Consider the following 16,524-nt stretch of genomic DNA (forward strand, 5'->3'; position numbering starts at 1 on the left):
CATTGCATAACACATCAGTGTGGAAAAGGAATTAGTTTAGCTAATCAGTTTTATTTTTAAAAGGTTATGAGATTACTGCCCTTATCCCATTCAAAAAGGAAATTGCTGACCTCTGAAGTCTCTTCTACATCAAGAGTCTGTTAGTTAATAACCATAGGGAATGTTAAAAATAAACAGTATTTTCACATGCATTTATGTAGTGCTCAGGGTAACATTTTCCCCCAGACATCACAATATATTATGTCAGAAAACCTTCCCTGATTTCTCCAAGGCATTTTATCATATTTTCAAAAATAATTAGATCTAGCTCCATATTTTTGGTAATTTGAAGGCAATTTACTTATAAAGTACATATGAGAAATATTGCTAACCTAGTTTAATAAGATAGGAAAGTAGTATTGTTGGTTTGCTTTTACATTTTTAGATTTAAAAGATATAGATTGTTTTGACATTGTGTTCACTAATGTGTTTAAAGTTGTTTTCTGCTGGCTAGGGCTCAATGTCTTACCCCAGGCTGAGTGAGGACCTCAAATGGAGTTTTCTTGTAGGAAAGGAAAGTCTCTGAGTGCAGAAAATCAAAGGCAGGTGCAGAGAGGAAGGCAGAGGATGTGTTTGGCATTCAAAAAAGTGTATTGACAGTGCATGTGGGGCAGGTACAGAGAAAATTTCTAGCAGTAGCAGAATTCAGAAATTCAGGAGAAACACCAGAGAGAGACATTGGTCAGCACATAGCTTCCCAGAGTCTAAAGGTTGAACTTTAACTCCCAACAGCAAATCTAGAGGAACAAAATAAGCCACAGAAAAGCTCAGAGCAGAGACACATGGCAACGTTTAAACATAAGAAATACCTGCCAGGTGCTGGTGGCTCATGCCTGTAATCTTAGCTACTCAGGAGGCTGAGATTTGAGGATCACGATTCAAAGCCAGCCCGGGCAGCCCGGGTTTATCTCCAATAAACCACTCAGAAAACCAGAAGTGGCACTGTGACTCAAGTGGTAGAGCACTAGCCTTGAGCTAAAGAGCTCAAGGACAGCACCCAGGCCCAGAGTTCAAGCCCCATGACTGACAAAAAAAAAAAAGAACCCAATGATCTGCCTGATGTAATGTATTGGGAGGATGCTGAATGCAAAGCCATGTAGTTCAAAGATAAAAAAAATGTTGGCAAAGGTATGGAAGTAAAGAAACTTGTACCTTGTAGGTAAGGAAGTAAATTGGCATAACCACTCTTTAAAACATTTATGGAGATTTCTTAAAAATTAAAGTTAGAATTATCATTTGAATCAGAAATTCCACTCCAACTTAACAGTACATCACTGATGAATGGATAAAGAATTGTGTTCTATACATAAAATGTAATCTTAGTCGGCCTTGGAAAGAACATTCAATATTCACAACATAGATGAATCTAGAATACATTCTAAGTAAAATAAAAGGAAAAACACTATCTGATTCTACTTTTATAAGAATTATAAAACAGTTGAAAATAGAATCAGAAAGAACCAGTGTGGTTTTCAGGAGTTAGAGGGAGGTGAAAATTAGGAACCATCAGTTAAAGGCTAGTTATAGTTTCAGTTATACAAGAGAATTTTGTCCAGGAGATCTACTACATAGAGAGTGCCACCGGTTTATGGCTCCCAATACTGTATCTTATCCATAAAAGTTTGTCTAAGTGTATAGCTCTTATGGTAAATATTTTTGCTACAAAAGAAAAATACTATTTAAGGAAAATGAATAAATCCAACCCATGATTAATTTACGGCCCAGACTACGGCAGAGGTTTCATAGGTGTATACCTTCACACTTATACTTTAACTTCAAATTGATCAAGCTGAATATATTAAACATGTTTGTTGCTGGGCACCAGTGTTTCATTTCTCTAATCCTAGCTACTGAGGAGATCTGAGGATCACAGTTCAAAGCCATCCTGGGCAGAAAAGTCCCTGAGACTCTTATCTTCAATAAACCACCAGAAAACTAGAAGTGACTCAAGTGATAGAGTGCTGGCATTGAGCTGAAGAGCTGAGGGACAGTGCCCAGGCCCAGAGTTGAAGCCCCATGACCTACAAACAACAACAACAACATATGTCAATCCAACCTCTATAAAGGGTTTCTTTAAAAAAATAAATACAAAGTAAAGCAGTGACCTGTTTGTTGTGGGATTCGTCTTTTCATGAACCATGCTTCGTAATTCCTTCCCTTTTTCTATCCATTCCAGAAGTCTGACAAAGATTTGATGAAGAACCAACCCAGAGACAGCAATGATAATTAGCATTAATTCAGATTTATGATTTTTTCCATATCTGGGGCTTAAACTTACAGTCAGGGCACTCTCTTCAGCTTTTTCACTCAATCTATTTGCTTCTTATTTGGAGATTAGTGTTTCACAGGTTTTCCTGATCAGGCTGGCTTCAATCCATAATCCTTAGTTTTCAAACTCCTGAGTAGCTAGGATTATAGGCACGAGTCACCAGCTCCTTGCCTCTTGGATTTAAATATTTTATTTTTTAACCAATATTTCTAGGGTTATAAAAATTATGTTTAAAGTCTAAGAATGGAGGAATATAATTTCTATTAGTAAGGGCATGGTGCTTACATTGTTTAATGTGTGTGTGTGTGTGTGTGTGTGTGTGTGTGTGTGTGTGTGTGTGTGTGTGTGTGTAATGCTGGAAATAACAAGAGAAGTTAGAAACAGCATCTTAATTTATGCCTGTAAGCATCTCACTGTGCTGTGGGCAAATGAATATGGAGAAACATAGAGCAGTTAGAGGCAGGTCTGTTACCTACAAACATAACACTCCATCTTTCTATAAAGTATACCTTTTGCTCAGAATTAGCTTCATTACCTTCTCTTCCCTATCCGGTTGAACAAAGTATAAGTTATCTTATGTCTAACTTCAGCTCTACCACTGATTTCCCACTTTGTAAGAACTTTAGCTCAGGTTTTCATGCTAATTCCAGGGACCTCACAAAATTGATTCTACTATGACCCTTCAAAACACAATTCACCTTTTCTATACTTCATAGAGTGGGATTCCTTCATGAATTTCCACTTTTCCTTGTCAATTTTTTAAATTTATTTAATTCATCAAAACTACCACTTTCCCTATGAGACTATTGCTGAATTTCTCAATGTCAATTTTACTTTTATTTAAACGGGTGTAATTTTTTTCATGTTTCACACCTGCTACTTAAAGACATCAAGTACATATTAGAATGATACTTCAATTATCATCATTTGACCACTGCCATAGAAGCACAATTTAGGGATTCAGAGTAGGAACCATGTCTTAGTGTCTCAATTATTTTAAAACTGTTTCAGTGCATAACCTGGTGACCAATGTACTAGAGACAATAAAAATCACCATAAACACCCTAATATAATATATTCTCCCCCAAATGCCTTTCTTTCCACTTGAGAAATTTGCAAGTAATTTTGTTCAAAAATAATATTCATGCAAACATCAGTAAACTGCATATGAAATAGTCTAATAAGTAGTAGTTATGTTTACTTTCTTGGCTACAATTATTTAAATTACATATTTCTTCAAACAATACAATAATTAAGAATAATATACTTTCTTTTCATAACACATAGAAAAGTTTACTCAAGCCACCAGCTGGGTGCTATAAGGCTACTCCTGTAATCATAGCTATTCAGAAGGCTGAGATCTGAGAATTATGGTTCAAAGCTAGCCCAGCCACGATAGTCCCTGAGACTATTATCTTCAGTTAACCAGCAAAAAGATGGAAGTAGAACTGGGGCTCAAGTGTCACAGCCCTAACCTTGAGTAAAAATTCTCAGGGATACAGCCCAGGCCCAGATTTAAAGTCCCAGGACTGGAACACAGAAAGGAAAGTTCACTCAAACTCTTACAAAAACTATCATAAGGATATTTGCCTTTTCTAGCATTTACCTTTACAATCATTTTTATTGTTTTCAGGGCTTTACTGCAATCTAAATATTTTTAATGTTATAATTCTCACAAACTTCGGGAAATATATTTCAAATAGCATCATCTATTTCTTTATCTTGCAAATAATCTCTGTCTTTCATCACTGAATATTGTTCAGTATTAATGACAACTGTTGGCTATGTTTTCTAAAATATTTTTTACTGTAAAGATACTGTACAGAGGGGTTACAGTGACATGAGTAAGGTAATGGGTACATTTCCTATTGAGCATTGTTACCTCCTTCTTTGTTTTCCCCCTATTATCCTTTCTCTCCCTACCTCCCCAATTCCTTCCTCCTGGCCCCATCCCTGAAGTTGTAAAGTTCATTTTCAACAGTGTCTTGTACATCTCGTTATTACGATGGGTCATCCTGTAACCTTATTTCAGTATTTTGTTATTTCCCTTCCCCTCCTCAAATTAGAAAAATGGATATGCAAGATTCAGAGCACCACATTGTAACAATGAGATGTACAAGATACTATGTTGAAAACAGATTTTACAACTTTGTGGTTGAGGGGGAGGACTTGGGAGGTAGGGAGGAAAAGGATAGCAAGGGAAAACTAAATGATGGGGTAATAATGCTTCATAGGAATTTACATTACCTTGCTCATGTAACTATAACCCCTCTGCACAGTATCTTTACAATAAAAAATATATATTAAGAAAAACAATTCAGGGCACTGGAATCAAATAGAGTGAAAATAGGGGTTATATCATTGGGGAAGAACATATAAAAGAAACAAAAAAATCACATGGTACATAAAAACTAAAAACAACAGCAAGAAAGATAAAACTACTTATGTCTTTATCTTGGGGTTCATTTCGCTTAGCATAATCTTATATGGTCATATGTATATAGTTTTTGGTTTTCTTCTTGTCTGGTAAGTTTATCCTAGACATATATTAGTTATTGCAAATAAGTGCAAATAAATAATAAAGGAAACCATGGGACCCATTTCTTTGGGTCTGGCTTACTTCACTTAATATAATTTTTTCCAAGTCTTTCCATTTCCTAATAAATGGGGTGGTGTCATTCTTTCTGATAGAAGCATAGAATTCATATATATATATATATATATATATATATATACACACACACACACACATACATACACACACACACACACACACACACACACACACACACACATATATATATATATATATGCATGCCACATTTTCTTGATCCATTCATCTACTGAGGTGCATCTGCTCTCCTCTGAAGTATTCATTAATGCTCTGTTGCCTGATTAACATGAGCAGGAGTTGAGAGGAGTCAAGGTTGACTTGCCATTTTTCTTGAGTTTCTACAGCTTGTTCTGCCCCTTTGGGTATGGAAGAAAAATCAATTCTGTGCTAGATGCTATTTTAAGGCAAGCATTAACCTAGAGCCCTGTGGTTTCACAGATTGTTTGACACAGTCAAAATGCATACAGATACAATCTAGTTCAACAACAAACAACTGAATATCTATGGACTAAGAAAATCAAAGGAGTCAGCAGACCAGAAATTAGGGTTTAGGGAGAATTGTGAGGAGAAAATAGGATTAGAGGAATGTGGGGAGGAAAAGGAATAGAGGTAAGATAACTAAGACTTAAATTCAGAGAGAAGAAAATGAAGGAAAGGAGAAGAGAGATAAAGAGAAAGGAAAAAAGAAAAATAAAACTCTTAAAAATGAAACACAAAAATTATTTAAGTATAAAAAATAATACCACAATTAAAGCAGTTAAGGCTGAAAGTTTGTGAATTGAGTAGTGAATTAAGTATTCAGACAATAAAGGATAAGGTCTAATAATCGAAGACAGATAGGTATTTGGGGATGACCATAACAGCAATTAAATAAAGCAAAAAAACAGAAAGGATCAGAAGGGAGAACAGTAAAAGGTGTATTAAAAAAAAAACCTAAAATAAAAATGATGAAAAAAATAGAAAACATTTTTTAAAAATTAAAAATATTAGGTAAGAAAAAAGAATCCTTCAATTTTTTTGGGGGGTGGGCGTTTGGATCTTGAGTCTCCCCTGTGTCTGTAACCAGTCTCTTGGTGGAGTCTTTGGTTTGCTTGTGGTGTTTAGTGTTTCTGTGGCTTGGTTGGTTTCTTAAATCAGTTTCTTTGAACAGGAAGAATGAAGCTTTGCCTTACAGGGGACTTTATGACCCTCCTCCCAGGCTAGTTCAGTGGGAGGGCAATCTGCTTTGAATGTCGCAAAAGAGGGTGATGGCTGTTTCCTCTAGTTTGGAGTTGCTTTGAGGGACCTAGGTAGTGGGTAGGGTTGAGGCCTGTCAGCACTCAATAGCTTTTCCCTGAGGAGCTAGTTCATGAGATACTCAGCATGGAGCCATTCTCAGGATTTATGTGTACTGAGTTTCCAATTGTTTTACTTTTACCCTCCTGCAGCTGGAGTTGCTGCCCTGCTTCAGAGGGGGTGGGGCAGCCTCTGTCTCTGTTTACCCAGTGAAGAGAGTCACCCCACCTTGGGTGGAGCTCTCTCTGCCTTGGAAGGGCAACTCCCTCCCCCGCCCCCCCCTCCCCCAGTGCAGAGCTGAGCCCTGCAGGTCAGGTTCCTTTGACCTGTTGAATGACTCACATTGTCTTCTTCCAAGACCTGAATTATGTGCTAGCTGCTGTGGCCTGGTCTTTGTCAGTATCAAAAATGGGGCTCTTCTCTGGTGGTGGAGGAGGGGCTACCTTCCCACTGCTGCTCTGTGAGAAGGAGTGAGGATGTCTTTTGGAGTACTCATGCCTTTCCCTTTGTTTTCAGGCCATCCATGGTCTGCGACTTTCTTTGTTCAGTAGGATGAAGACTCCCACTCCTTGTTATTTCTTGCTGGTGGTGAGTAGAATCTTATTGCACACCATCTCTGGCACCTTTGTCCTGGTCCCTGTCTGTCGAATATGGTGGCAGACACTTGCGAGTGCTTAAATCTGTCTCCATAACCAAGCGGCCTGAATTTTTCCTCTCTGGCCAAACTCTCTGTACTACAATGGCATACTTGGTATGACTCTTTAGCCTTCAATTTTTCACTGGAACACTAAAACTGGTTTCTATGTGGGAGCTTGTTTAACCCCCAGCTTCTCTTCCACCATCTTCTTCCATTGGCTGTTTTTTTCCCCCCAGAGGAAAAGTAGTTCTTTAATGCAGGTATAATGCTACTATTATCTAACATTTCTTTACAAAATATTTAACAAGATTCATTATAGTTATAAAGCTCATTAACTTTTACAATATAAAATACCTAACATCATCATTGATGTTAATGATGTTAGTGATTAAATTCCATACACCTTCCATTCCTTCATTCAGAAAATGTATACTCAGAACTCATAGATGGTCACATTTACAATGAGCAAGTCTAGGTGTAGTGGTCATAATATAAGTTTAGATTGAATAGCATTTTATTTTACAATGACATAATATAGTCCTATAGTGCATTACCATTTGTTCAACAATGGACCCTCAACAGTAGTCCATATACTATATTGCCCAACGAAGTAGAACTCTGGCTCAAGGGGTAGAACAAAAGTTCAAGGACAGTGTCTAGGCCCAGAGTTCAAGCCCCAGGACCAGAAAAATAGATAGATAGATAGATAGACAGATAGATAGATAGATAGGCTTCGTTTTAAATTAGTATTATCTATCTGTTTATCTATCTATCTCTACCTATCTATCTGTTTATGTGTCTATTTAGATTATTTTGTTAGCTGACTGTGCCATTTAAAAGCTATAGGATTCACATAAGATAACCTTTCTGAATATTTACCTGCATTTTAAGATTGTAGAGAATCCTAATGGTGTCTGTGTCTATTAGCAATCATTTAAACAATGAAATTGAAAATGAGGCACATGGAAAATTTTCTAGTACATTCAAAAAGATCAATCTTGGGACATCCAACTTAGAAAATGCAACTGAGAAAAAAAAATCTGACCTCCCAGAGACTCTTTCTCAATAGGTGGTGTGGTGTCATTAATGTCTAACCTTCAACAGGCAAAGTTCACTGTGTTGTCAAATGTACACTACTATATCAGTTTAAATGGTTTTCACCAGAAATGTGTAGTTTTATTGTTATAAAATCAAAATAAACTTGAATTATAAATTTTATATAATCCTTTGGGAAAATAAAAATTTTGGTATTTGGTTTTAAGTATTTTATTGATATATTAATTAAACTCATGGATATTTCCATTAGATTTTCATTCTTCCCCACAGAGATGATAAACTATTGCAGAGGACAAGCCAGATAGAGGGACATCTTGAGAGATAGTATTGCAGTGCAGTGTGAGAAGCTTTTGATCTCTGTGCTCCCAGAAGAATGATTAACTAACTACTACTAACTAAATCTGGTGAGTGTTTTAATTGTTCTACGTCTCAATTTCCTTCGATGTAAAATTGAGGTAATAATTCTTATCCTTTTTGATTATTTTATGAATTGTAAGTGATATTTGTAAAGTTCTTGAATTTTAACAAAAGATCTTCATATAATAATTTTTGCTTGAATCTTTTAACTTGAATTCTTTATCTAAGGCCTTCCCAGCATCCAATTTTTTTCATGAAAATGTGTAAGTGGCTCAAGAAAATAAACTTAGATGGCTGTTTCTTTTTTTTTTTTGTCGGTCGTGGGGCTTGAACTCTGGGCCTGGGCACTGTCCCTCAGCTCTTCAGCTCAAGGCAAGCACTCTACCACTTGAGCTACAGCGCCACTTCCGGTTTTCTGGTGGTTTATTGGAGATAGGAGTCTCACGGTCTCTCCTGCCTGGGCTGGCTTTGAACCGCGATCCTCAGATCTCAGCCTCCTGAGCAGCTAGGATTACAGGCATGAGCCACCAGCACCCGGCTAGATGACTGTTTCTTTAAAATCAAATTTTCTTATATAGTGACAATCTTCTAAATCTGAGTATGTCATATTTCTTCATTGAGAATGAAACAAGAGGAAGTGGCTCTGTGGCTCAAGTGGTAGAGCGCTAGCCTTGAGCTGAAGAGCTGAGGGACAACGCCCAGGCCCAGAGTTCAGGCTCCATGACCGGACCCCCCCCTCAAAAAAAAAAAGAGAATGAAACAAGAATTAATCATAAAATCCACAGAATTGTGTTTACATTATTGAACTTATATTAAAATTTAAAATATTTCAGTAATTCTCTGTACTAGTAAAAATTAGTCATATAAATATTTTGACATATTTTACAGTTTATCCTTTTTATACAGTTTTTGAGGCAGGTAAGGAATATACTGCAGAATGAGATAAACTGACATTCTGGAAAGGTGAGGTGATATAATGTCTATTAGAAACTAGGAACTTTTTATAAGGTGGCTCAGGCTCTGGCATTCAACCCATCATATTACATCACATTTCACATAAGTTGCACTCTGTTGGACTTCTAGCCTTAATTTATACATAACATAACTTTATGCATATGTCAAGTAAAGGAATTTACATTGAAGCACATCACCAATGATACGATGATTACTACAGTTAAATAGGATATACCTAGGAATAGTCCCATGAAGCATTTGCAAAACTAAAATGGTTCTTACTCTGTCCATATGTAGAAATGATACTGAAAATATATGAGGTGGTACACATTAAAAGCTGAAGAAGTTCTAGGTGCTGGAGGCACTTGCCTATTAGCTACTCAGGAGTTCAACTTCTGAAGATCCTGGTTTGAAACCAGTCTGAGATGATAACTCCAAGAGATTCTTTTTTCCAATTAGGCAGAATAAAGACAAAGGTAGAGCTATAGTAGAGTCTTAGTGGAAAAAGTAAAAGGAGAGTGCCAGTGAGGCCCTGAGTTGAAGCACCAGAACCAATGAAAGAAAGAAAGAAAGAAAGAGAGAGAGAGAGAGGGAGGGAGGGAGGGAGGGAGAGAGGGAGGGAGGGAGAGAGGGAGAGAGGGAGGGAGGGAGGGAGAGAAGGAGGGAGGGAGAGAAGGAGGGAGGGGGGAATGAAGAAAGACTGAAGAAGTGGCCAAAAGCTACTGCAGTATTTCACCATTTGCCTGAAAACTGAATAAAGTAACATTAAAGACAAAACTTGGTTACATTATTTTGACACCAGCAACATGAATTTAATATTAGGAAGCATCAAAAAGTGACATTGAACATAAGTGAAAGATGAATTTAATAAAATGTCATACAAAAATGTAGGTGCCATGATTAAAATACCTTTCTATCTTATTACTTTTAAGACCTTTTAATTTTAGAGGAATAGAAACCCCAGTTTAATAATATTAGGATTACATTATGGGAAAGTAAATCAGGTCAAAAGCAGGCATGGACTGATGGGAATGCAGAGGACCAATCTCCCAACCCCTGCCCCCCCCCCCCCCCCCCCCCCCGCCATGTCCAGGACTCTTGAATCCCCATATGTTCTTGGAAGTTCATTTTATTTTTTCCTTTCTTCTCAGGCAGATTTTTTTTCCTTGAGCTATAAAGAGTGTTACTAACTGTTGCTTTCTCTCATCCTAATCTCAAATATTTTGAAGAAGGTAGTTTAGCTTGGGCCCTGCCCCAAACTGGATCACAGCCTACTACCAGACAGATAGACTTATGCAAACCATGAAGAATTAATCAACGATACACTGTTTGAAACTAGAAGACACATTACAGTTGCTATTCTAATTACTTTATTTTATATATTGTACAATAGTGACAACCAATATTTAGAAATTCGCCCAAGCAACAATAGGGGGATTGGACTAGAGATTCTTTGTTATTGTAATACTTAATGAATGATAATAGGATAATAAGAAAATGAAAATACCTGAAGAGGAAGAAAGGGTGAAAGAAGCAGAGGAAGAGAAAGGGGAGGAGAGAAAGAAATACATAAGACTGAAAGAAGTTTGGAAGAATGAAAAAGAAGGAAAGGAAAGGGAAGGACAGGAAAGCAGGAAGGCAGCAAAGGGCTTCTTCTACTGTAGTCATACTGAAGGGGTCCTGGTAGAAGTGGGTGGGGTTCAAAACCAGGCAGGGACTCATCAAAGAAAGAGAACTATAGACCCATTTCTTTGATGAACATTGATGCAAAACTTCTCAACAAAATTTTGGCCAACCGACTTCAACAATTCATCCAAAAAATCATACACCACGATCAAACAGGATTCATTTCAGGGATGCAAAGCTGGTTCAATATACGCAAATCAATTAATATTATTCATCACATCAACAGGAGCAAGAATAAGAACCACATGGTTATCTCAACAGACGCAGAAAAAGCATTTGACAAGATCCAACACCCCTTCCTGATGAACGTTTTGGAAAAATTAGGAATCCATGGAACATTCCTCAATACAATAAAGGCTGTATATGACAAACCTACAGCCAGCATTATACTCAATGGTGAAAAACTAAAGCCATTTCCTCTTAACTCAGGAACAAGACAAGGATGCCCACTCTCTCCACTTCTCTTCAATCTAGTATTAGAATGCCTAGCTACAGCAATAAGACAAGATGCAGACATAAAGGGGATCCAAATAGGGAAAGAAGAAATAAAACTCTCCCTCTTTGCAGATGACATGATCTTGTATTTAAAGAATCCTATAGACTCCACTCCCAAATTACTCAAGCTGATTCAAAACTTTGGCAAAGTAGCAGGTTATAAAATTAACCCCCAAAAATCCATGGCTTTTCTGTATGCCAACAATGAGAAAAGTGTGGCTGAAATTAGGAAAGCAACTCCATTTGTAATAGCCCCACAAAAAATAAAATACCTAGGAATTAACTTAACTAAAGAAGTGAAGGACCTCTATGATGAAAACTTTAAAATCTTGAAAAAGGAAATCAACACAGAACTTAAAAAATGGCAAAACCTCCCATGCTCCTGGATTGGAAAGATTAACATCGTGAAAATGGCAATACTTCCCAAGGCTATCTACAAATTCAACGCAATACCTATCAAAATTCCACCCTCATTCTTCAAGGAAATAGAAGAGGCAATCCAAAAATTCATATGGAACAATAAAAGACCCCGAATAGCAAAAACGCTCCTCAACGGAAAGAACACTGCTGGAGGAATATCAATACCAAATTTCAAACTCTACTATAAAGCCATAGTAATCAAAACAGCTTGGTATTGGCATAAGAACAGACCTCAGGACCAATGGAATAGAATTGAAAACCCAGAAATGAACCTACAGACCTATAGCCATCTAATCTTCGATAAGGGAGCTAAAACAATAGAATGGAAGACAGACAGCCTCTTCAGTAAATGGTGCTGGCAAAACTGGTTAACTACATGTAGAAAACTAAAGCTAGATCCTTATATATCACCCTGCACCAGAATCAACTCCAAATGGATCAAAGACCTTGAACTCAAAGCAGACACTCTGAAAACATTACAGGATGGAATAGGAGAAACCCTGGGTCTCCTTGGCTCAGGCCGAAATTTTCTGAATAGAGACCCGGAAACACAACAAATCAAAGAAAGGTTGGACAAATGGGATTATATAAGGTTGCAGAGCTTCTGCAGGGCAAATGACATAGCTAGCAAGATCAATAGAAAGCCCACGGACTGGGAGAAGATCTTTACTAGCCATACAACGGACAAGGGTCTCATATCTAAAATATACTTGGAACTCAAAAAATTAAACCACCCAACAACAAATCCTCAAAGAAACAACTGCCCAATAAGTAAGTGGGCGAAAGACTTAAAGAGAAACTTCTCTGAAGAAGAAAGAAGGATGGCCAATAGACACATGAAGAAATGTTCAACATCCCTAGCCATAAAAGAAATGCAAATCAAAACAACATTGAGATATCACCTCACTCCAGTTAGAATGGCAAAAATCAAGAACTCTAACAACAACAGATGCTGGAGGGGATGTGGACAGAAAGGAACCTTACTTCATTGTTGGTGGGAATGTAAACTTGTTCAACCACTTTGGAAAGCAGTATGGAGGTTCCTCAAAAGACTTCACATAGAGCTCCCCTATGACCCAGCAATCCCACTTTTGGGCATTTACCCAAATGATCACAAACAAGGCCACACTAAAGCTACCAGCACAACTATGTTTATTGCAGCATTATTTACCATAGCTAAGATATGGAACCAACCCAGATGCCCCTCAGTAGATGAATGGATCAAGAAGATGTGGTATATATACACAATGGAATTCTATGCCTCCATCAGAAAGAATGACATTTCCCCATTTGTTAGGAAATGGAAAGGCTTGGAAAAAATTATATTAAGTGAAGTAAGCCAGGCCCAAAGAAACATAGGTCCCATGGTTTCCCTTACTTGCAATATGTAGTATAGGTATGAGTCAAGCGGAAAAAGTCAGAGAATGTGATGTTAGGAAAACGAACCCTCAAATATGTATTTTAATGTTTTTGTTTCTTTCATGCATGTGTTTCTAACGCATTTATAAGATTATTTCTTTGTTGCTTTGTATTTCCCTCCCCCACAGTGTAACCCCCGCTTTCACTATATTTGATGTCAGTATAACATGTGGAGGAGACGGGGACAAACAAGTCGTTTAAGGATTCAGGTGGACCTGTTGCAACAATGAGAAGTACAAAATGTCATGTCAAAACCAGCTTTACAATGTCGGTGGGCGGGGAGGGGAGGTATGATTGGGTGGGGGGGAGGGGGGAGGCTGGGAAGGGAGGTGAAGGGTAAACAAAGGAGGAGGCTGCAATGCTTGGTAAGAAATGTATGCATTATCCTGCCCATGTAATTGTAACCCCTCTGTACAGTATGTTCTCAAATAAAATAAAATAAAATTTAAAAAAAAAAAAAAAACAAGTGGGTGGGGTTGAGAAACAACTTATCTTCCTATCAAGCTCTCTCAGGATCTTTACAATAAAATTAAATTTTAAAAAGAATATATCTATCTATCTATATATCTCTATATATCCCTACAAGACAATGATGACTTAGGTGGTATAAATAGCAAGCAGAATCAATACTTAGCACTCCTGGTTTGGAGTGTCAATATAAAAATTTACATTTACTATAAAATACCGATAATCCTTCTGAGGAAATGTAAATGTTGTCATTCATATTAGAAAGCTTCATTCAAAATATAAACTCAAGTTTTCTTGGACTATAAATTGCTGTTTTGTTATCAGTATCTTTAGTGACTTCTTAACATGCTAAGTAATTACTTGCTATTAAAATATAGATACAACTTGTAGAAAACTAAAACTAGATCCTTATATATCACCCTGCACCAGAATCAACTCCAAATGGATCAAAGACCTCAGAGTCAAAGCAGATACTCTGAAAACATTACAAGATGGAATAAGAGAAACCCTAGGTTTCCTTGGCACAGGCCGAAATTTTCTTAATAGAGACCCAGAAACATAAGAAATCAAAGAAAGGTTGGAGAAATACGATTGCATGAAATTGCAGAGCTTCTGTATGACAAAGGACATAGCTAGCAAGATCAATAGAAAGCCCACGGATTGGGAGAAGATCTTCACTAGCCATACAACAGACAAGGGTCTCATATCTAATATATACCTGGAACTCAAAAAATTAAATCCCCCAACAACAAATCTTCAAAGAAACAACTGCTGAATAAATAAGTGGGCTAAAGAAACTTCTCTGAAGAGGAAAGAAGGATGGCCAATAGACACATGAAGAAATGTTCAACCTCTCTAGCCATAAAATCAAAACAACATTGAGATACCACCTCACCCCAGTTAGAATGGCTATAATCAAGAACTCTAATAACAACAGATGCTGGAGGGGATGTGGACAGAAGGGAACCTTACTTCATTGTTGGTGGGAGTGTGAACTTGTTCAATCACTTTGGAAAGCAGTATGGAGGTTCCTCAAAAGACTCCACATAGAGCTCCCTTATGACCCAGCAATCCCACTTTTGGGCATTTACCCAAATGATCACAAACAAGGCCACACTAAAGCTACCAGCACAACTATGTTTATTGCAGCATTATTTACTATAGCTAAGATATGGAATTAACCCTGATGCCCCTCAGGGATCAGGAAAATGTGGTGTATATATACACAATGGAATTCTATGCCTCCATCAGAAAGAATGACATTGCTCCATTTGTTAAGAAATGGAAAGACTTGGAAAAAATTATTTTAAGTGAAGTAAGCCAGGCCCAAAGAAATATAGGTCCCACGGTTTCCCTTATTTGTAATAGCTAGTATATGTCTGAGTCAAGCAGAGAAGGTCAGATAAGTTGATGTCAGGGGAATGAACCCCAAGATAAGTATTCAAATGGCTTTTTGTTTTTTCCTTTCATGCAATTGTTTCTAACACATTTATAAGATGATTTCTATGTTGCTTTGTATGTCCCTCCCCCATGGTATACCCTGTCGGATCTTTGTCAGTCCCAGGAAAGATGGACAGGGTCCAAGGAAAGGTAAGTGGGCTGCTGGCCAGTTCCCCAGCCTCCCTCAGCCTGGGAGACAATCAGACTCAGCAGGGAGTCAAGTCAAGCAGGAAAACTCATTTATTAACACAGAGCAAGCCCTTTTTAAAGCAAAAAAGAGCGGGTGGCATGGCAGGGGAGGAAGAGGCATGGTAGTAATCACCTGTAACCTCAGAAATAGGGATTCTAAGGCAAGAGAATCATTCGTTTTGAGGCTAATTTAAGATAAATGAAGGCCCTCTCTAACAACAAAATACAACAAATATAGAGCAGAAATGAATGTCTACAATATAAATACATGATAGATAAATTTAAAAGATGTCTCTTGACAAAACTATTGGATAACTCCATGAGACAGATCAAGGGAAAAGGAGAAAGCACAGTAAAATCAAGGATAAAATGTTGTTATTAATATATATTCTGTAGAACTGAAAAGACAAGAAAACATTATTGAACAACCTAACATCAACATGCTTTAAATTTGCAAATTCTTTTAAAAGATACAGTATCTCAAACTGATACAGGTTTAGAAAAGGGAAAAATCATAATGGCTTTGTTTTCAATAAAGAAACATGCTTCCAAATAAAATAACTATCCCATATGTCTGTGTAAGCACAAAAATGAAAATGGAACAAAAGAGGGCAATCCAAACATAAAATAACCTGATTTTTTAAGAAAAAGCCTACCACATTGTAGTGTGGGAAAATTCAATGGTCTGGACCAATAGGATATCTATTTGGAGATAATTTGTTTATTGTTTTCTTATTTCACACATGTACAAAAATCACTGTTAAGTAGACTAAAGATACAAATGGGATAATAAATAATTCATCATTTCAAAAGAAAATATAAGAGAGGAGTTTACTGTCCTTGGAACAGGTAGGAAAAATTTTAAGGTGTTATCATAAACAAAAAAAAGATAACTTGGATTATATTAAAACTTAGAAATACCCTTTCCAAAATTACTCCACCAGGCAAGTTGAGAATGTTGCCAGGCGAGTGGAGAATACCTGACTGGGTAAGTCAGGAATTTATAAGGAACTCCTAAAAACAACAACAGAAAGATAAAACCCAACATCCACATAGCCAAAAGAATGGAAGACATCTTTAACCAGAATTCTGGTGATCAGGATATGAAGAGGTTTATACTCTGTATTCACTGTGTAAATGTGACATTACCATAATGCCACCACCAAATATTCTTCAAGAGTGGATAAATTGATGAATAAAACCAAG

The sequence above is a fragment of the Dipodomys spectabilis genome, unplaced genomic scaffold (assembly GCF_019054845.1).
Source record: "Dipodomys spectabilis isolate Male_0828 unplaced genomic scaffold, ASM1905484v1 ptg000003l, whole genome shotgun sequence".
NCBI classification, from domain to species: Eukaryota; Metazoa; Chordata; class Mammalia; order Rodentia; family Heteromyidae; genus Dipodomys; species Dipodomys spectabilis.